The sequence below is a fragment of the Triticum dicoccoides genome, chromosome 2A (genome assembly GCF_002162155.2).
Source record: "Triticum dicoccoides isolate Atlit2015 ecotype Zavitan chromosome 2A, WEW_v2.0, whole genome shotgun sequence".
In the NCBI taxonomy this organism is placed as follows: Eukaryota; Viridiplantae; Streptophyta; class Magnoliopsida; order Poales; family Poaceae; genus Triticum; species Triticum dicoccoides.
Genome location: NC_041382.1, coordinates 656172154 through 656195370, shown reverse-complemented (window position 1 = coordinate 656195370; position 23217 = coordinate 656172154).

The following is a 23217-nucleotide window of genomic DNA, read 5'->3' as shown; positions in this document are numbered from 1 at the left end:
TCCCCTGGTGGGATAAGGAGGAGGGGGTGGGGTGCGGCTGGGCCGGCCTGGCGGCCCGATGGCCTGCTGGGCCGTGGCCCAGCGGGGGGGGGGTCTCTCTCTCTCTCCTTTTCTTTTGTTTTTACCTTTTTCCCTTTTACTTTTCTTTTCTGTTTTAGGACTAGTTTTCTTTTATTTTAGTTTTACAAAATACACCAATGGTTCCTAAATTGGTATTGCTAATACATACTACTGCCACATTAATTTGGGTAACTAAATAAAATAATTTAATATTTTATTTATTGTAAAAGGAATTCAACTAATTGTTTTGCTACTATTCAAAACATTTTAGAGTATTTATGCGTTTTATAAAAGTGTGGTTCCTCCACCATAATTACTTATGAATTAGTTGGAACTACCCGAACACTTTAGTTTTAATATTTGAAAACTTTTATTTTTTGACTTTATTTTGAATTTGAATTTTGAATCGGATTTGAACTAACGCGAGATTCGTCAACAGTAACCGAGGTGATGTGACATCATTAGTGGGGATTACTGTAGCTTAATTACCCGGGCGTCACAAGGTAGTAGATAGATAGTAGATAGTAGATGAGCAACAGCCTGCATTGTTTTCTGGTGAACGATCAAATAGTAATTTGTTTTATTTTTTGTACACACTACAAACACAGGCACTCATACATACGCATATACATTCATCCCTATAAACGCACGCACACATACCCTACTCCGATGAGTATCTCCGAGAGATTGAGCCGGCACATCATTTTGAGATTAACAAAGTCGCTACAGACATCTTAATAGTCGACGTATCGACGGAAACGTCTCCTTCCACTGAACCCATATCACCAGAAGGTCTGAAATCTATACCTACTAATAAAAGAAATAGGTATTCTTAGTCTGTCATGCTATTTTGTAGAAAACTCCCTGATATTTCTGACATTAAACCCGCAGTACATATCAAATGCTTTTTAAAATACTCATATCTTCTAAACCGTAACTCCAAATTTAACATGTTGTATATGAAATTTGATTAGAAAAATATGTAGAATCTGAATACGATGTTATTTTACCTGTTAATAATTTTAAAAATACTATATGGGCTGCAATATTAATCAACAATGCAGTATTCGTCTTTTTTTCATACCCGTACTGATTCAGATTGGGGATGAACACCTCATCAAAATCAGGATTGGACATGAAATTGAAGATAAATTTGTTAGTGACACCCAAATAAGGACATGCACGACAAAAAATAAAAGAAGAGCCCAATAAAAATGGGATGTCCGCTATAAATAAATAAAATAGAAAATACATAGAGATCCGGTAAAGATGAGATGTTACGCTATTCTCCTATATATAAAAAGAAAATGACAGGGCATGCATGGAAAAAAGGTAAAAAGGAGGCATGCATAACAAAAGATAAAATAAAAGACAAATTTGATAAGATATAAATAGTGATGAACCAGGGACCACTACCTATGACATGTATGGCAAGAAATAGTGATAAAATAGGGGCGCAGGTACCTGTGTCAATAAGAGACCGTACAAAATTGTTCCTTTTCAGACAAAAAACATCTCTTTTTATGATTAAAAAATCATGTATCTTTTAACAACTTTTTTAACAACACTTCATGTATTTAAGAAATAGCTGCAAATTCTCAAATTATAGATTTTTTTTCTAAATTAAGAGCGTGCGGTATTGTTTTCTCACGTTGCAATGCACGGACCTTTTTGCTAGTAAATCCAAAACATGTGAGTACTGATCTTGTGTATATATAAAAAACCTGAATTCTTAAACGCGTAGCTGCGCTCGTTCGTCATGGCTGGCGCAGCGCTACATGATAAGAAATTAAATGCTTCTGTCTCCCGCTCTCTCTTGCACGTGGTCCCAATACACAGCCCACAGAAAGAAATTAACGCACAGAAAAAGGACCTGGTCCACTGTGTCTCAGTGCGCCTATCCATGTCGTGATTTTCTAACAAGATCCCACGTTGCATGCATTTAATTTGTGTTTTCAAAATTTCAAAAAGCTATAACTTTTGAACCGATCATCGAAACTCAAATTTGTTTTCACGGCTAGGTTCCACGCGACGAGCTCTTCAAAACTTGATCTCATATGAGTATGTTTTGACTAACTTTTTTTATGAGCAACTTTGGGTGAAACGAAAGCAACTTGAGTGCTATAGGAAAGCAACTTACTGCCAGTCTGCGTAGGATGATTGTGTATCATCGAAAATCCTTTTGAAGTTAGCTAGCTTCACTTCTAAGTTTCCTACCATAACTAGTTTAGTTTTGCCTCTAAGTTGATAGTATTGTAGGCAACTTAGTTTTCGAGCTAGGCTAACATTTATCCTAAGCTGCCGGCCATGACTAGCGAATAGCTTAACATCATCCTTAGTCACATAAAATACTTTTCGATATGCTAAGCAACTTAGTTTCATAGATATGCAACTTAGTAACACTTATGGACAACTTTTCAATGTATTGTAGGCAACTGAAAAAGTAATGTCAAGCAACTAAGCATCACCGTTAGGCAACTTCAGAGTGCTTGTAGGCAACTTAGGAAAACAATAATAAGCAAGGGCACAATATTTGCGTGCCATGACTAACGAGTAGCTTAACATCATCCTAAGTTGACCATATATGGAAAGATTCATCTACTATAGTATGTTGATCTTTCACGAACTCGTCTGACCAACCATATGAACCCAACAATGACATAACATGCATTAATTTCAGTACAAGAAAATTCCAAAAGGATATAACTTTCAAACTGCGTGTTGGAATTATGATCCGTTTTCATCATTGGGTTCCTCATGATGAACACTTCAAAACTAGATCCCATATGAATATGTTTTGATGCTTTTTTAAAGCAATTTTGATGCTAGATGAGGCAACTCTAGTGCTAAACTGGAGCAACTTTAATGCTAGATGAAGTGCATTGTGTGTGTTAGTGATTCACCTACTAGCCTACTAATAGTTGTGTGCAATAGTCTAATGGATGGTTATCATGGTTGTTAAGTTGCATACATAAAAAACTAAGTTGTCGATAGTTTAGTTGCCCACGATACTGTGAAAGTTGCTTACCACAGAGTGGAAAGTTGTCTAACATGGCTTCTAAGTTGCCTGCCTCAGAAACCAAGTTGCCTATATTGCTACGAAGTTGCATACACACCCCAATTGCCTAAAATAGTATGAAAGTTGTCCATCAAGGGACCTAAGTTGCCTACAATGTTGAATTTTTTTTGTGGGATATAAGTTGTCTATCATGATTTCAATTTTTGAAACTATTTGGAGATGGATGGTGTGATAGCATTATTCTTTCCTTTTCTGGGGGAGTCTGTCGGCCAACGCTACCGAGCACGTGGGTGTTAGCTAGCCATGTCGTGGGTGTTGACTGGTTGCATAAGTAGGGACAGATGATAAGTTGCATAGGGGGTGATGAGAAGTTTCATAAGGGGCGGATCAGACAGTTGCCCACAAGCCTACACAAGTTGTTCATAATTTTTGCATGAGTTGCCCGTGAAAATTATTGAAATCTCCAGATATAATGATGGAAAACACACATGAGTTGCTTGTTGAATGCATTGGAGTTGCACAAAAACACCCCAAAGTTGCTAACTTTGTTGTGTGATACTCGGGTTTCATAACGATCTTAAAATGCCAGTCATCTAAGCATCACCGATAGGTAACTTCATAGTGTTTTAGGCAACTTAGAAAAAATACAATGATAAGCAGCCTCATAATTGTAGGCAACTAATTTGCAAAGTTAGACAACTAAGCAGTAATGATAGGTAACTAATTATCAATAGCAGGCAACTGGACATCAATGGTAGATCAATTTCATAGTATTGTAGGCAAGTGGGCATCAGTGATAGGCAACTGATTAACCATGATAGGCCAATTGTGATAATTTTAGCATTTTTACACAAACCAACCTAATAGACAGTCCTTCTAGGCAAAAAATGAAGTTGCTTTCCTGTAGCACTAAAATTGCCTCTCGTACCGAAAGTTGCCTCGAAAAAAAGTTTGACGAAACCTATCTATATGGGATCTAGTTTTAAGATTTCGCCGCGAGAAATCCAGCTGTGAAAGCGAAATTAGAGTTTGATGCTTAAATAAAAAGTTATAGCTTTTTAAATTTTTGGACCTCCAAATAAATGCACATGGGACAAGATTCCTTTTTTGGTGGGCTACGTCGGGCGCACCAGCAGGTCTTTCCATATTTGAAAGAGCGCTCGATTTCACCAACGGGCGCTCGCGCGCCTGCTAGCCACGTCCTATAGAAAAACAAGTCCAGTGCACCCGCACCGTTCCAAGTTCCAACCAGTGTGGCCAGGCTTCCTAAACTTATTCAAGGCCCACAACTTGTTACAATGGTTGGATTGGCACAAGTAAATTACACTACCGAAACAATGACCTATGTTGTTTATTTCGCGGGCAAGGCCCATTGGTTAAACGCCAAGGCTATTTCTTGGGCGCGTCTATATCTTGCTACACGCGAGACAGAGCGCTGCCTCGCCTGAAGACGAGCGCCGGACTGGATTGGCACAAGCGTGGGAGGTCACAGCCTCATTATTTCTTTTTTTCTACATTCTTTGCTTTCTTTTATTACTTTTGTTTATACATCCAAATTATATATATATATATATATATATATATAATAAAAAAAAGTTTGCATAAAACATTTGAAAAATATTAATCAAGCATTTGAAAAATCTGAAATATGTATAGAAAAAATGTTTTTCATGTGTATGAAAAATGTATACAAAATAATATACAATGTGCATGAAAAAAAGTTGACCGTGTATTTAAAAAACGTTAATCGAGAATTTTAAAAAAGGTAATAAAGTATTTTAAAAAAATTAATTGAGCATTCGAACAATTTTAAATGCGTATATGAAAAATGTTTTTCATGTATACGATGTATACAACAAATATACAATGTGTGTGAAAAAATGTTAATCATGTATTGAAAAAATGTTAAATGTACATTTGATCATTTCAACATTTTTTATATAAATCATTATTTTGTTACACATCATTTACATTTTGAAATACACCAGAAACATTTTTATATACTTGTGAAGAAACTGTTGTCTTAATACATAATGTTTTTAAATATATTAATTTTAGTGTCTAGTTTTATTTAATATATTTATTAATTTTTATATACATTCACATAATTTTTAATACACGTTTAACATTTTGAAAAATACATGATCAATATTTTTTCGTGTAAACAAAAGGAAAACGAAAACACTAAAGAAAAACAGAAAAGAAAGTCCAAAGGGAACATAAATAAAATAAAAAACACCACAAAAAGTGGAAGCAGCAAAAACCAGAGAAAGAAATAAAATAAAATAAAGAAAATCGATAAAAACAAGAAAGGTACACAAAGTAACCCTAACAATAAAAGAAAAATATATGAAAAAACGAGTGAAGAAACAAAGAAAATCAAAGTATAACAAACAAGGAACTGGTGAAGAAACAAAAAGGAAAAATCGAAAAAATCGAGGGAAAAACAAAAAAAATCTAAGAAAAAACAGAAACAAACCCAATAAAAAAAGAAAAACTGTGAACCAAACTAGCTATGTGAGCGAGCGAACTAAGAATAGAAAAAGTGTCGGTCCTTACTGTACCGATCAGGGAAAAGTTTAAGGTGGCGGGAGTTTACATCTTGCTATAAGCGAAATATACCTCCTGCGCTAATTCTCGCTAGTATATATACTGTAGAGCTCTGTCTTGATTTGTTTTGCTGTTTTTCTTTGTCTTTTTTACCAGTTTCTTTTGGTTCCTCGGTTTATATGCGTTTCTTCATGTATTTTCTTCATATTTTTTACCTTTTTGGTTTCTTCGTTTTTATTTCTTTTTCTTTAACATACATGTCTATTTTTTAAAATTTTATGATTTTTACATGTTTATAAATGGTTTTCTAGATATGAAGAAGTTTTTTCAAACTGAGCGAACAGTTTCTGAATATCAAGTATATATACTTTTCAAATGCAATCAATACTTTTTTAAAACGTGTGTGAACATTTATTTTACACTGCATGTTAATATAAATGTATGCATTTCAGAAATATGAATAAAGTAGCACACCTAAAAAATAATTAGAAGAATGTGCACTAGGAGCCAGCCCTTCACCCGCGATGGGCTGGCCCATCTATGGCGGAGGCGAGGGTTTCCTCTGTCTCGTTATAAGCGAGATAAAGCACCTTCGACGAATGTCAAAAAAAGGCACAAAAGGAGCTAATCTCTTATGTGGGGGGTGTTGGTAATATTGTTTTATGTGGGCTTCTTTCTACGAAGTTATCTAGACGTATCATGTGTGGGTCATTCTAATAGTTTCCGCATGCATGTGTATATAGTTGTACTCTGTTTTAATGATTTTAACTAGCTAAATACCCGTGCGTTGTTATGGGATGAAATAATATTTCAAGTGTGGTAGCCTGTGACTGATTGTTATTGGTCCAATTAACTACCCCAATCAATCAATTGCATTAATGACACGGTTTCTAAATTAATTAGGCATGAAAAAATATTCTAAATTGGACCTAATTAATTACACACACATTTAAATTTGCTAATTAATTACATTAATTACTTGATTTCCAAATTGACCCGCTCCTTGATTTTCAAATTGTTCTCATTAATCGCTCATATGAAACGACGACGTGCCAACTTTCCTTTAGTTGCATTGATATTATTTTGTGGGTATTTATTGATTAATATTAGACTGTCAACAATGGAAGTAAACATAGGTGATAACGTCACGCATATCTAGACAAAATAGATAATGTGGCAAGCATTGAAGAAAGAAAGACATGTGATAACATAGCTAGTTACTCATAGTAGGGAGTATCTTTGACTGCTACTAGTCTACTCTCTCCGTCCCGTGAAGAGTGTACATTTGGCTTCAAAATTTGTCCACAAAAAGAGTGTACCTCTTTTTTCCCAATGCACTTTAAAGTAGAAAAAATACCTCTCTCTCATCACACGATAATCAAGATCAATATCAATCTACACATGGTCTTCTTAATTTATACATGCACTTAGTTTATTGTGGGTTGGGTAATTAAAGAGGAGAGAGATGGTGCCGTGCACCTTTCGAATGCACCTTTTACTTAACTCCATATTTTGTCCTAATTTTTTTAAATGTACACTCTTCACGAGAGGGAGTATGTTACTACCTCCATAGCGGGGAGTAATATATGTGTGGTGTCATGCAACATCTCATTTATTAGTTTGTAGACTCATCTTTTTGGTATGTGTGATGTTACTCATATATGAGTAATTAGCTATGTTACTCAATTCATCTCTCTTTTATTATATCAATGCCACATAAGCAAATTTGTTGAGTTGACCTTATGTTACTGCTGAAATTACTCCCACTATGGGTAGTCATCTCATAGTATGAGTAACATTATAGAGTTAATAACACTTTTAGTACATAAACTTGCACGGAGCGTACAAATTCATACATAAAGTTAAAAAATGATACAAATTAGTCCAACAAGTTGTGTTTGAAGTACATTTACATATATTTCCGTCTCTGGCTGTTATCTCCCTGTTAACATTTTTTAGGATATCTCCTTGTCAACTCTGTGTGGTCTCTAAGTGTGGGGCCCACCTGTAAGTGGAAAATAGGAAGAAAAATAAAGAAGCGTTGCGCGTTGCTCCCGCGGGACTAAAACTCGAGAGTTCGCGACAAGCGCGTATCGACTAACCAGTGAGCTACAGATTTGAATGAAATATGCCCTAGAGACAATAATAAAGTAGTTATTTATATTTCCTTATATCATGATAAATGTTTATTATTCATGCTAGAATTGTACTAACCGGAAACTTAGTACATGTGTGAATACAGAGACAAACAGAGTATCCCTAGTATGCCTCTACTTGACTAGCTCGTTAATTAAAGATGGTTAATTTCCTAACCATAGACATGTATTGTCATTTGATAAACGGGATCACATCATTAGAGAATGATGTGATGGACAAGACCCATCCGTTAGCTTAGCATAATGATCGTTTAATTTTATTGCTATTGCTTTCTTCATGACTTATACATGTTTCTCTGACTATAAGATTATACAACTCCCGAATACCGGAGGAACACCTTGTGTGCTATCAAATGTCACAACGTAACTAGGTGATTATAAAGATGCTCTACATGTGTCTCCGATGGTTGTTGAGTTGGCATAGATCGAGATTAGGATTTGTCACTATGTGTATCGGAGAGGTATCTCGGGGCCCTCTCGGTAATGCACATCACTATAAGCCTTGCAAGCAATGTGACTAATGAGTTAGTTACGGGATGATGCATTACGGAATGAGTAAAGAGACTTGCCGGTAACGAGATTGAACTAGGTATGATGATACCGACGATCGAATCTCGGGCAAGTAACATACCGATGACAAAGAGAATGACGTATGTTGTTATGCGGTTTGAGCGATAAAGATCTTCATAGAATATGTAGGAGCCAATATGAGCATCCAGGTTCCGCTATTGGTTACTGACCGGAGATGTGTCTCGGTCATGTCTACATAGTTCTCGAACCCGCAGGGTCCGCACGCTTAATGTTCGATGACGATTTGTATTATGAGTTATGTGATTTGATGACCGAAGTTTGTTCGGTGTCTCGGATGAGATCACGGACATGACGAGGAGTCTCGAAATGGTTGAAAGGTAAAGATTCATATATTGGAAGGTTGCATTTGGACATCAGAATGGTTCCAAGTAGTTCATGCATTTTTCCGGAGTACCGGGAGGTTACCGGAACCCCCCGGGGAAGTTAATGGGCCTTAGTGGGCTTTAATGGAGAGAGTGAAGAAGGGCCACGAGGTACAAGGGGTGGGGGCGTGCCCCCCCTCCTTCCTTCTCCTTCTCCCCTCCTTCCTTTCCCTCCGATGGAAGAAAGGAAAAGGGGGGATCCTACTTGGACTAGGAGTCCAAGTAGGACTCCCCCCTGGCACGCACCTCATGGCTGGCCTCCTCTCTCCCTTCCTCCTTTATATATGTGGCTAGGGGGCACCCCAATAGCACAACAGACAATCTCTTAGCCGTGTGCGGTGCCCCCTCCACAGTTCAACACCTCGATCATATCGTCGTAGTGCTTAGGTGAAGCCCTGCGCCGGTAACTTCATCATCACCATCGTCACACCATTGTGCTGACGGAACTCTCCCTCATCCTCAACTAGATCAAGATCTCAAGGGACGTCATCGTGCTGAACATGTGCTGAACACGGAGGTGCCGTACGTTCGTTACTTGGATCGGTTGGATCGTGAAGACGTTCAACTACATCAACCGCATTACATAACGCTTCCACTTCCGGTCTACGAGGGTACATGGACACACTCTCCCCTCTCGTTCCTATGCATCTCCTAGATAGATCTTGCTTGATCATAGGAAATTTTTTAAAATACTGCGTTCCCCAACAGTGGCATCCGAGCTAGGTTTATTCATAGATGTTATATGCACGAGTAGAACACAAAGAGTTGTGGGCGATAATAGTCATACTACTTACCACCAAGATCTTACTTTGATTCCGCGGTATTGTTGGATGAAGCGACCCAGACCGACATTAAATGACCGCGTTCATGAGACTGGTTCTACTGACGTGCTTCGCACACAGGTGTGTCGGATCATGGGTTCCGGCTAATCCTTGAGTTCGAACACTAGGGTGCGCACGAAGTATCCCTCCTCGCTAGTTCGCTCGATCGGCAATCCCACGTCCTAGCTCGACGAACCCAAGGAACACGAGGCACAGAGGTTTATACTGGTTCGGGCCACCGTTGTGGTGTAATACCCTATTCCAGTGTGGTGGTGGATTGCCTCGAGGGCTAGGATGAACTAGCACAATGGATGAATTGCCTCCTGAGGAGAGGTGTTCTTGAGCTCAATGAGCTGGTGTGTGTGAGGATGGTCCGAATGATCCGTCCCTTACTACGGTGGTGGCTAGCCCTATTTATAGAGGCTCTGGTCCTCTTCCCAAATGTTAGGCGGGAAGGGATCCAACAACGACCAAATTTAAAGGGGACAACTAGTACAAGCTATCCTGACAAAAGGTGGTCTTCGCCTGCCAAAGACTCTGGTGGTGACTGATACGTCTCCGTCGTATCTACTTTAGAAACACTTTTGCCCTTGTTTTGGACTCTAACTTGCATGATTTGAATGGAACTAACCCGGACTAACGTTGTTTTCAGCAGAATTGCCATGGTGTTATTTTTGTGCAGAAATAAAAGTTCTCGGAATGACCTGAAAATCAATGGAGATTATTTTTGGAATATATAAAAAATACTGGTGAAAAGATCCACGTCAGGGGGCCCACACCCTGTCCACGAGGGTGGGGGGCGCGCCTACCCCCCTCGGCGCGCCTCCCTGCCTCGTGGGCCCCCTGATGCTCCACCGACCTCAACTCCAACTCCATATATTCACTTTCGGGGAGAAAAAATAGGAGAAAAGGATTCATCATGTTTTACGACACGGAGCCGCCACCAAGCCCTAAACTCTCTCGCGAGGGATGATCTGGAGTCCGTTCGGGGCTCCGGAGAGGGGAATCCATTGCCATCGTCATCATCAACTTTCCTCCATCACCAATTTCATGATGCTCACCGCCGTGCATGAGTAATTCCATCATAGGCTTGCTGGACGGTGATGGGTTGGACGAGATTTATCATGTAATCGAGTTAGTTTTGTTAGGGTTTGATCCCTAGTATCCACTATATTTTTAGATTGATGTTGCTATGACTTTGCTATGCTTAATGCTTGTCACTAGGGCCCGAGTGCCATGATTTCAGATCTGAACCTATTATGTTTCCATGAATATATGCGAGTTCTTGATCCTATCTTGCAAGTCTATAGTCACCTATTATGTGTTATGATCCGTTAACCCTGAAGTGACAATAATCGGGATACTTACCGGTGATGACCGTAGTTTGAGGAGTTCATGTATCCACTATGTGTTAATGCTTTGGTCCGGTACTCTATTAAAAGGAGGCCTTAATATCCCTTAGTTTCCAATAGGACCCCGCTGCCACGGGAGGGTAGGACAAAAGATGTCATGCAAGTTCTTTTCCATAAGCACATATGACTATATTCGGAATACATGCCTACATTACATTGATGAATTGGAGCTAGTTCGGTGTCACCCTATGTTATAACTGTTGCATGATTGATCGCATTCGACATAATTATCCATCATTGGTTCAATGCCCACGAGCTTTTCACATATTGTTCTTTGCTTATTTACTTTTCTATTACTACTGTTACAATCACTATAAAACCAAAACTGCTACCGTTACTTTTACCACTGTTACCGTTACTATCATATTAATTTGCTACTAAATACCTTGTTGCAGATATTAAGTTATCCAGGTGTGGTTGAATTGACAACTCAGCTGCTAATGTCGGCATTCTGGGAACGGGGGTCCCCAGACTTGCCTGCCTGCGGCCTGCGGCGTGGCTCAAGTGGGGGCCCAGCACAGCCCATCTTCATCAGCTCAAGCTCAAGACCCTCGCGAGGGGCCAAGCCTCGCGGGGCGGATGATAGAGAGCTTCCTCAGAGGTAGCCTCGTTAGGCGGCCTCGTGAGGAGGCGGAGAGATCAAGGCAGGGGTACCTCGCGAGGAGCCCGTGACGCAAGCCATGACGATCGAGACCAGGCGGGCGCCGGCCTGCGCAGTGTCCTTGTTTCCCCTTTGGTGCAAAGGGGGCAAGCACAGGCCAAGGCATCGGGCAAAGGTTACCATTCCGGTGTAACGAGACCAAGACCAGCAGAGCGGCAGGACGGAGGTCACCGTGGAGCCCAAGACGGCGTCATCACCAGTACTTTTGGCAGCCAAAGACCACCTTTGGTCAGGATAACTTGTACTAGATGTTCCCCTTCAAAATGGCCAATTGTTGGCGCCCTTCCCGCTCATTATTTTGGGAGAGGCCCATGGCCTCTGTAAATAGAACTAGCCACACAGAGTAGAGGGACATCTAGAAATTTGGTAGAGCCCTAGCAGAGAGAGAGAGGCGACTGAACTCACCCTAGCAGTTCATCGCACGAGCTCAAGAACACCTCTCGCGAGGCTGTTCTTCCATTGTACTGTTCATCATCAGCCCCTGAGGCAATCCACCACACCACACACTGGAGTAGGGTATTACACCACAATGGTGGCCCGAACCAGTATAAACCTCGTGTCCCTTGTGTTGTTCGTTGTTTCCAGCTTAGATCACTCGAGGAGATCGGACGTATATCGGTAGGGGAGAGATCTCCGCGCCGTGAGCGATCTCAAGGGTCTGCCGGAACCTGAAATCCGACATTTGGCGCGCCAGGTAGGGGTGCGCCGGAATCTTTCTTTCGCTGTTCGCGTGTGATCTTCCGTCGTGTCCATGGCTGACGCTCGTCGGGCTCGCGCCGAGTGCTGGGCTGCTCTCGCCACCCGCGTCGCCCAGACGATGCCCGTTGACGGACGCCCTCGCCGTTCCCCGTTGCCTGCCGCCAACGCCGCCACTGGCCCGGCGGGGAACGAGCAGCAGGCCTCGTCCCAGCATCCTTCGGTACGGCGGGAAGGCCGCACCGCCACACCGTCACTGACTCCAGCCGCTTCGTCATCCCACGCCCGTCGCGCCCCTACGGACGCGCATGCCGCGTTGCTCCTGGCAAGAGAGCTCTTGCACTACCGCCCCGTCGACGACCTCTACGAAGACTGGCTCGCCCGCATCACCAAGCTCGTCAGCACCGCAGGGGGCTCCCCCTTGCCGTCCTTCTCGCTGCCTCGCCCTCCATTCCGCGCAAGAGGCGAGGATCAGGAGGTGCCTCCACCACCTCCTCCCCAAGAAGGCGCCCTGGCTCCAAGGCGTGCAGCTCCAGGACGGGACCCTCCGTGTCTGGCGCCTGCGCAGCAAGAAGGGAGCTGCCAAGAGATCCCACATCCCTAAGAAGGTGCTCGCGCGCTCCCAGCGCCGGCGCGCCAAGATCGCGTCCCTGCACCTCCACGCCAAGACCCCACGCTGCTCCAAGCAGCGACGTGCGGTAATCCCCAGGAGCAAGCCCAGTACCAGCAAAAGGCATCGGTGGCCACAGCAGGCTGCCGTGCCCTCACCCCCGAGCTACGCGGTGTCGCATGGCCAAGCAAGTTCAAGCCTGACCTGCCCCCTCGCTACGATGGCACGACGGACCCCGCGGAATTCCTACAGCTCTACGAGCTGTGCATCGAAGCCGCCAACGGAGACGAAAGGGTCATGGCGAACTGGTTTCCCATGGCTCTCAAGGACGGGGCCTGCACCTGGCTCCTGAACCTGGCCCTGGCACGATCTCCTCCTGGGATGAGATGCGCACTCGCTTCATCGCCAACTTCCAGGGCACTCGCGACCGGCCCCCGGCCGTGAGCGATCTGTGCCGCATCAAGCAGTAGCAAGGGGAGACCCTGCAGAAATACATCCAGCGCTTCAACAACGCTCGCCTCAAGATCCCCAAGGTGACTAAAGAAGCCATCATCTCGGCCTTCTCCGATGGCGTACGCGACATCAAGATGAAGGAGGAGCTAGCAATCCATGAAGACCTGTGCACATCCCTGGAGCTGTTCAACTTGGCGACCAAGTGCACCAGGGCTGAGAAAGGGCGCCTTTCCCTCCTCGAACTCCCGGCTGCCGACCCAGAAGAGAAAAAGCCCAAGGCCAAGCACGTGAAGCGCAAGGGGGATGCCATGCTTGCAGCGGAGCCGGACACCAAGCGAGGCAGGGATCAGCCTGAGTCATCCAAGGGCAGCCGGTACTGCGTGTACCACGACCTCCACACCCACAACACCAACGAATGTCAAGAGCTCAGGGCCGTGAGGGATGGACGTGTCGGCCGTCGCCCCGAGCGCAACGATAGGGGCTATGGCCGAGGAGGAGGAAGAGGTGGCGGACGATGGGAAGACCGTGGCCCTCGCCAAGGGTGGCGTGACTGACCTCGCGAGGACCGCTGGCAGGACCAGCCTCATGAGGGAGGCTGGAGAGATCAGCCTCGTGAGGATCGCCCGCACGGCAATGCAGGCCTTCCTCCTCTGCCACCACCGCCAAGGAGGAACGAAGACCAACATCAAGATGAGGGGGCTGGGGGCTTCCAGGAGCCGCGCGCAATCGCTTGCATCTTGGGTGGCGCGCAGGCCCAACCTCACAACGCATCTTCAAGGAGTTTGCTCGCGAGGTGAATGCAGTCCTCCCCAAGCTTGAGGCCACGCGCCCTCCCAGGTGGTCTGCGTGAGCTATCACTTTCAGCTCAACGGATCAGCTCAAGTGCGTGGCAACGGCCGGAGTCCTCCCTATGCTCTGCTCCCCAGTCATCAGCAACGTGCAGGTCACCAGGACCCTCATTGACATCGGAGCAGGACTCAACGTCCTGTCCGTCGAGACGTTCGGCAATCTCCAAGTGGCGTACGATCAGCTTTAGCCAACCAAGCCATTCTCAGGAGTCACTGATGGTTCCACTGTTCCAATAGGGCAGGTTCGCCTTCCAGTCACCTTCGGGCAGCGCAACAACTACTGCACCGAGCTCATCGACTTCGACGTCGCCCACATCCGTCTGCCATACAATGCCATCCTCGGGTACCCAGCCCTGGCCAAGTTCATGGCAGTGACTCACCATTGATACAATGTCCTCAAGATGCCAGGAAGCGGTGGAGTCATCACCGTAGCCAGTGAAGAAAGGGACGCAGTGTGTTCACTCGAGCGCGTGTTCCAAGCCGCAGCAATCGAAGACCCGGACCACAGGAACGGAAGACTTCCTGAGGCGACCCTTAAGAAGAAGAAGGTTTTGCCTGGCCTAAGCCATCAGGAGGCAGGCGCCTGCGCCCAATCAGGAAGCGCCACCCTCTCTCGCATAGGAAGGCGCGCCCGGCGCCCTCCTCAGGCGGGGCTCTCTCTTGGAGAGCCCCCGACCTTGCCGAGGTCGCGAGGGAGGCGCTCGGGCACCACTTGGAGGGGTACTTCCAGGCACGTTTCCCCTAGGAAGGTACAAGGCAAGGAAGACCAAGCCCACAGGAGTTCATCGCAAGGAACACCCAGGAACTACAGGAATCGAGAGTCATGCGCGGCAGCCGCCGCCTGCCCGCCGTAACCCCACATCCAGGTGAGGATGGTGGGCTGCGCATCTGCATTAACGTGCCAGGGCTCAACCGAGCCGCGTCTCTGGAGCGCCTCTGGCCTTCGCGCGCGGGGTGTTGTGAGGGTCCACCTCACAGCTAAGTTCGCATGACATTCGGCCTGCCGAACGCGGTCGCCGCTCATCAGCGCCTGCTGAGGAGCATTCTGGAGGCTCAGGAGGTCATGCATGGTGCGGTCCTGGCGGAGATGGAGAAGGCCCTCGGAAACCCACCAGTGCCCCGGAGCCTCCCGAGGCTCCTGGGCCTGGGGGCTCGTAAGGATCGACGTCTTCATCGCGCATCGTCCACTTCTTCAGCATCACTTCATCTTCAACGGCACTAGGTGACATCTTTCTAAGTTCCGCTTTTAGCTGGGAGCGCCCACAGGGCCACATCATTCCCAGGCCGCGTGGGTCCATCCCTGCGGCGTGTATACTTTTTTCTTATGCTCTTTATTTACCTTGTTGGGGGCGCCCCTCGGGCTGCATCATCCCCGAGCTGCTCGGGCCTGGCCCAGTGGCGTTTGCTTTCCCGTGTCTACTTAAAATGAATTTCCTCCTGCGTGCTTAACATACCCGACCTGATCGCCCGCTCGACTGACGCCTACCTATGGAGCTGCTCGCTCTGGCACGACATCTGCGCACGGGTCCGTCCCTGCGACGCTGATAAATCTGAGTGGTCGAGCTCTGGCCGTGGCAGCCCCGCAAGGCGCCACCTCACCAGGCCCTTAGTGCCCCAATCACTCCCTCGGAGCGACCAAAGGTTGGCCGGCAACCGTAATAACAGGTCTTGTTTCTCTTCATGATTGGTGTGCAGGACCTACTCTAGGAGCAACGCTAGGGATGTCGCGAGCTGCATCTCCCTCTCTCTGGCACATACCGCTTGCACGTTAAAAGGAGGGCGCCTGAGCATAGCGACTCATGGGCTCCTACTGGCTCTCCAGCCCTCACCCCCTGGCCTTGACCCACGGCATCACGACCTGTCATACCAGCGGCGGCTGAGCTCGCTCGAGGGCCGGGACCCGAGGAAGTAGAGCATTAAGGAAAATGCGGGGGAGTGGGAGGAAGCTCGCGGGGACCTAACCCAGCAGCGCCTCAGCTGCCACCGCTCGGGCTAGGCGCTTCATCGAGGAACTACACCAAACTCAAGAGATAAGTCACGCCCTTACAAGAGTTGGACCAATGCAGCGCAAAACCCTCACCCAGTGCGGCTCTGTCACGACGACGTTACCTTCCTTTCTCGCCCAGCGAGGGCTGCTTGAGCACTAAAGGGGACCTCCCGAGCATCGCGACTCGGGGGCTCTTACTGGACCTCGGGCCACTCACCTCCTGGCCTTGACCACGGCATCGCGACCTGGCATACCAGCGACGGCTGAAGCCTGCCCGGGGACTGGGACCTGTCAGCATAGAGCGCCAAGTCCTCGCGAGGATAGAAAGGGGGAGTCGAGCTGAGACAGGACAAGCACCTCACATTGATTCATATTAAGGATATAATATTCATAAAAGACATGGTATACGCCACATACCCCCACGGGGTGTTGCTTCGATTCCTTGCAGGGAACAAGAGTACTAATCCTAAGGAACGCTAATCGCCCGCACCGCCGCAAGGGACGCCATCATCAACAGTGGGCTGCCCAACGTCGACGCCAACCCCATCCAGATCAGTGGCGTCGGCGGCTGGACGCAGCCGCCCCACTCTGAGCACCGCGCGAGCTCAAGGGCTCGTAGCTGTCGTCGCTCGTCTCCGGAGTCGCGAGGAGCTCGGGGGAGCCACTGAATTCCCCATCTCCTCCACTGCTGCCTGAGGAGTTGCTGGAGGGCCGATGGGCAGGCCAGGTCCTCGCTAGTTTGTCGCCCCCGCTACTCTCCCTGGGGCAGCACTCTAGCCGGCGTCCTTCAGCATCGAAGACCTTGAAGAACATCAGGGAGGCGCCGTCGTATTCAAGATGAATTACGAGGGCGCCTACCGTCCGGCAGACCCGGGCGATTTCGCCCCAGCCCAGGGTCATGAAGACCTTCCCCGGAGCGACGACCGCGACCTCCGCTCCGGTCGCAAGGGTGCTGCAGTCAACATGCTGCATCCAGAGCTCTAGAGCCCCGCTCGGCGGCATCTCAAAGGCAAAGGAAGGAGGAAGGCGAATCCAAGAGCTTGGAGGCATGGCGGCGTGGAGCACGAGCTCGCGAGAGGAGCGCTCGGCGTGGACTCCAGGAGGAACGATGCGCACTACCGTGACTCGCCGGCATCGACGGCGGCACCGTCGATGTTGCTCGATGCCATCTCCCCCAAGACCTACGACGCGGGCGTGCAAGGGCGGCGGAAACCCAGGCGTCGGCCGCTCGTACCGGGCCTCGGTGCCTCCTACTAAGCACCCTCGTCTCGGTGGCAGAGGACCAGCCGCTTCTTCAGCGGAAGTGGGTCAGGACCCTCTCAGGGGGCCTTTCCCTTCTCTTCTGCAGAGAACTGGCGGATTGGTGCCATTGGCGTAAGGAGGAGCAAGAACAAGGAAGAAGAAGGAAAGGAGCAGCAGGAAGGGATGGACTTAAGGGGCTCGCCTAGCCCCGTACTTATAGCCGGAGGAGGCCAACCGCCGAGCACCACGATCGCAAGTAATCATGACCGGTTTCTCTCCTGCAGGGACTTGTCAAGTCGTGCGGTCACCGAGGCATCATGGGGAAGCGCATACGCCCACGTCCAATCAATCGCCACGCGGCACTTCACGCTTGCCCCTTCGCTTTCCTGCTAGGCCAAGCCCGGGCGCGCCTTGGGCCCGGGGGCTACTGTTGGTGTTATGGGAATAGGGGTCCCCAGACTTGCCTGCCTGCGGCCTGCAGCGTGGCTCAAGTGGGGGCCCAGCGCAACCCATCTTCATCAGCTCAAGCTCAATACCCTCGCGAGGGGCCAAGCCTCGCGGGGCAGACGATAGAGAGCTTCCTTAGAGGCAGCCTCGTCAGGCGGCCTCGTGAGGAGGCGGAGAGATCAAGGCAGGGGTACCTCGCGAGGAGCCCGTGACGCAAGCCATGACGTTCGAGACCAGGCGGGTGCCAGGCGGGCGCCGACCTGTACAGTGTCCTTGTTTCCCCTTTGGTGCAAAGGGGGCAAGCACAGGCCAAGGCATCAGGCAAAGGTTACCATTCCGGTGCAACAAGACCAAGACCAGCAGAGCGGCAGGACGGAGGTCACCGTGGAGCCCAAGACGACGTCATCACGAGTACTTTTGGCAGCCGAAGACCACCTTTGGTCAGGATAACTTGTACTAGATGTTCCCCTTCAAAATGGCCAATTGTTGGCACCCTTCCTGCTCATTATTTGGGGAGAGGCCCAGGGCCTCTATAAATAGAACTAGCCACACAGAGTAGAGGGACATCTAGAAATCTGGTAGAGCCCTAGCAGAGAGAGAGAGAGAGAGAGGCGACTGAACTCACCCTAGCATTTCATCGCACCAGCTCAAGAACACCTCTCGCGAGGCTGTTCTTCCCTTGTACTGTTCATCATCAGCCCCTGAGGCAATCCACCACACCACACACTGGAGTAGGGTATTACACCACAACGGTGGCCCGAACCAGTATAAACCTCGTGTCCCTTGTGTTGTTCATTGTTTCCAGCTTAGATCACGCGAGGAGATCAGACGTATATCGGTAGGGGAGAGATCTCCGCGTGCACCCCAGTGTTCGAACCTCAAGGGTCTGCCGGAACCCGAAATTCGATAGCTAATACTTGAGAATATTCTTTGGCTCCCCTTGTTTCAAATCAATAAATTTGGGTTGAATACTCTACCCTCAAAAATTGTTGCGATCCCCTATACTTGTGGGTTATCAAGACTATTTTCTAGCGCCGTTGCCGGGGAGCATAACTCTATTCTTTGAGTCACTTGCGATTTATATCTGCTTGTCACTATGAAGAACTTGAAAGATAAAAGAACCAAGATTTTTCCCTCAACTACGAGGGGAGGTAAGGAACTGCCATTTAGCTCTGCACTTGATTCACCTTCTGTTTTGAGTAAAATTACGACACCCATACATGCTATTGATTCTGATAGGTCGCATGTTATTGATGATGCCACTTCTGCTTTGCATGATACTTATGATGAAACTACTTCTATGCTTGATACTACTGTGCCACTAGGTGAATTTCTTGATGAACAACTTGCTAGGGCTAGAGAGAATGAAATTATTGAATCTGATAATATTGATGAAAGTGATGATGAAGATTCTCCCCCTAGATATGAATTGCCTGTTGTGCCTGAGGGTTATGTTATGGATGAAGAAACTGCTAGAGACTTCTTGGCTTGCAATGATAGATCTGATCTTAAGAAATTATTAGCTAAGCTTAAAGAAAAGTCTTTGAATGCTAGAATGAAATATGACCCTGCTTTTGCTACTTCACCTATCTTTATTACTGATAAGGATTATGATTTCTCTGTCGATCTTGAGTTAATTACTTTGGTTGAATCTGATCCTTTTTATGGCTATGAATCTGAAACTGTTGTGTCACATCTTACTAAATTAAATGATTTAGCCACCCTGTTTACTCATGATGAGAAAACTTGCTATTACTTTATCCTTAAGTTGTTTCCGTTCTCATTAAAGGGTGATGCTAAAACATGGTTTGATTCTCTTGATCCTGGTTGTGTGTTTAGTTCCTAGGATATAATTTATTACTTCTCTGCTAAATATTTCCCCGCTCATAAGAACCAAGCTGCTTTAGGGGAAATATATAATTTTGTGCAAATTGAAGAAGAGAGTCTCCCACAAGCTTGGGGGAGGCTTCTCCAATTACTTAATGCTTTGCCTGATCATCTTCTCAAGAAAAATGAAATACTTGATATCTTTTATAATGGACTAACCGATGCTTGCAGAGACTACCTGGATAGTTGTGCTAGTTGTGTTTTCAGGGAAAGAATTGTTGATCAAGCTGAATTACTATTGAATAATATGTTGACTAATGAAAAGAATTGGACACTTCCTGAACCAACTCCTAAGCCAACTCCGAAGAAAAAGGGTATTCTATTTTTCAGTCCTGAAGATATGCAAGAGGCAAAGAAATCTATGAAAGAAAAAGGTATTAAAGCTAAAGATGTTAAGAATTTACCACCTATTGAAGAAATACATGGTCTTGATAACCCGACATAGGTAGTAAAGGTAAATTCTCTATATAGATTTGATAAATGCGAAATCCCATTTACTAAGTTTGCTAGCCAATGTTTGGATGAGTTTGATGGCTTTATGGTTAAACAAGAAAACTTCAATGCTTATTTTGGTAGACAATTGAAATGCAATGCTGATATGCTTGAACACTTGAGTGATTATATGTCTAGAGTTAAAGGTGAACTTAAACTTATTAGTAAACATGCTTCTATGGTTACCACTCAAGTAGAACAAGTGCTTAAAGCTTAGAATGATTTGCTCAATGAATTAAATAATAATAAAAATGATAATGATGTTAGAGTCATGACTAGAGGTGGTAAAATGACTCAGGAACCTTTGTATCCTGAGGGCCACCCTAAGAGAATTGAGCAAGATTCTCAGAGAACTAATGTAGATGCACCTAGTTCTTCTAAGAGGAAGAAAAAGAAAAATGATAGGATTTGCATGCTTCTAGTGAACCTATTGTTGACACACCTGAGAATCCCAATGATATTTCTATTTCTGATGCTGAAACACAATCTGGTAATGAACATGAACCTAGTGATAATGTTAATGATGATGTTCATGTTGATGCTTAACCTAGCAATGACAATGATGTGGAGATGAACCTGCTATTGATCTTGATAACCCACAATCAAAGAATCAACGTTATGATACGAGAGACTTTGTTGCTAGGAAGCACGGTAAAGAAAGAGAACCATGGGTTCAGAAACCCATGCCTTTTCCTCCTAAACCATCCAAGAAAAAGGATGATGAGGATTTTGAGCGCTTTGCTGAAATGATTAGACCTATCTTTTTGCATATGCGTTTGACTGATATGCTTAAAATGAACCCTTATGCTAAGTACATGAAGGATATTGTTACTAATAAAAGAAAGATACCGGAAGCTGAAATTTCCACCATGCTTGCTAATTACACTTTTAAGGGTGGAATACCAAAGAAACTAGGAGATCCCAGAGTACCAACTATGTCATGCTCCATTAAAAGAAACTATGTTAAAACTGCTTTATGTGATCTTGGAGCCGGTGTTAGTGTTATGCCTCTCTCTTTATATCGTAGGCTTGATTTAAATAAGTTGACACCTACTGAAATATCTTTGCAAATGGCTGATAAATCAACTGCTATACCTGTCGGTATTTGTGAGGATGTGCATGTTGTGGTTGCAAACGTTACTATTTTAACAGACTTTGTTATTCTTGATATCCCCGAGGACGATAGTATGTCGATTATCCTTGGTAGACCCTTTTTGAATACTGCAGGGGCTGTTATTGATGGCAACAAAGGCAATGTCACTTTTCATGTTAATGGTAATGAGCGTACGGTACACTTTCCGAGGAAACAACCTCAAGTCCACAGTATCAATTCTATTGGAAAATTTTCAACAATCACTATTGGAGGTTTTGAATTTCCTCTTCCTACTATCAGGAAGAAATATGATATTCTTATTGTTGGGGACATGCATATCCCTGTTGAGGTAACCTAGTGTTATTCGAAATTTCTCCGGTTGCATGCGATTCGGAATGTGTTTGTTAACAAGACTTGATCAACCTTGTTAGTGGATTCCTTTTGATGAGCATGAGATGGATGAAGTTAGAAAACACAACTCTCTATACCCTCTTTTTACTTTCTGTTATTTATATTAAATAAAGCAAAAATAGTATTTTCTGTCTATTTTCTGAATTATCCATACTATAAAAAATACCCCAAAAATAAAAGTTCTCCAAATGCCCTGAAAATGAAATATGATTTTTTCTAGAATATTTGAGAATATCTGGCACTAGGAACACAACTGGGGGAGCAGCCACGTGCCCACGAGGGTGGAGGGCGCGCCCACCCCCCGGGCGCACCCCCTGCCTCGTGGACCCCACGTGGGTCCCCTCCACTTATCCTTGCACCCACACACTTTGTCTTGCTCCAGAAAAAATCACTAGCCATCTCAAACCTGAGTTCTTGCTCATCTTGCTGCCATTTTCGATCTCCTTGCTCAAAGCTCCATTCACAAAACTTCTTTGGGGGATTGTTCTATGGTATGTGACTCCTCCAATGGTCCAATTAGTTTTTGTTCTAGTGATTTACTTATTGCAATTTTTTGCTGCTTAGGTGACCTTGTTCTTGAGCTTCCATGTCAAATTTATGTGGTCAAAAGTAGTTTTAATGCATGATATAGCCTCTAGGCACTTGTAGGAGTAGTTGCTATCAATTTGGTTGAGTTTGGTTCACTTTTATTTTAAGTTACTAAAAATTTCAGAAATTTTTCAGAGGAAGAAATATGTTTAGGAAAATGTACCAAGGTGGTTCCTTAGGGAAGCAAGGACCCAGGCCCACAATATGCGAGCCGAACAATGAACTACCAAGGGATGCTCAAGTGCGGCCTTGTGAATGGCTGTCAGAGGACTTCATGGTTCAGGCAGGAATCAAGGAAGAATTTGACGCATATGTGCGTAATGCTGATCTGGAGAGCTTCGAGGCAGATAAGTGTCGGCAGTACCTCTATTTAACTGATTCATTTGTGAGAAGGTTTAAATTTACATGATCATGCAATTCTCAAACTGTCCTGTTTGATCTTTATGATAAATCTTACACCATGGACTTAGAGGATTTTAATACTGCTTGTAAACTCCCACCGTGGGGTAGTGTTAGTGAACCTCGCAAATCTGAATATAAAGACTTTCTTGTGTAACTTTGAGAGAATCTAGGGAAATCACGCAAGCTACCATAAGGAGCATTCATTTTCCTACTGTAACACCCACGATGCGGCTATATCTCCCACGTGTTGGAGCATGACTTAGAGGCATAACCGCATAGTAGGCATGTCGCAAGAGGGTAATCTTTACACATCCCATGTACTGAAAAAGATAGAGATAAAGAGTTGGCTTAGAATCGCCACTTCACACAATACATAAATATAGCATTACATCATCCAGAATACAATCAAGGTCCGACTACGGAACCAAA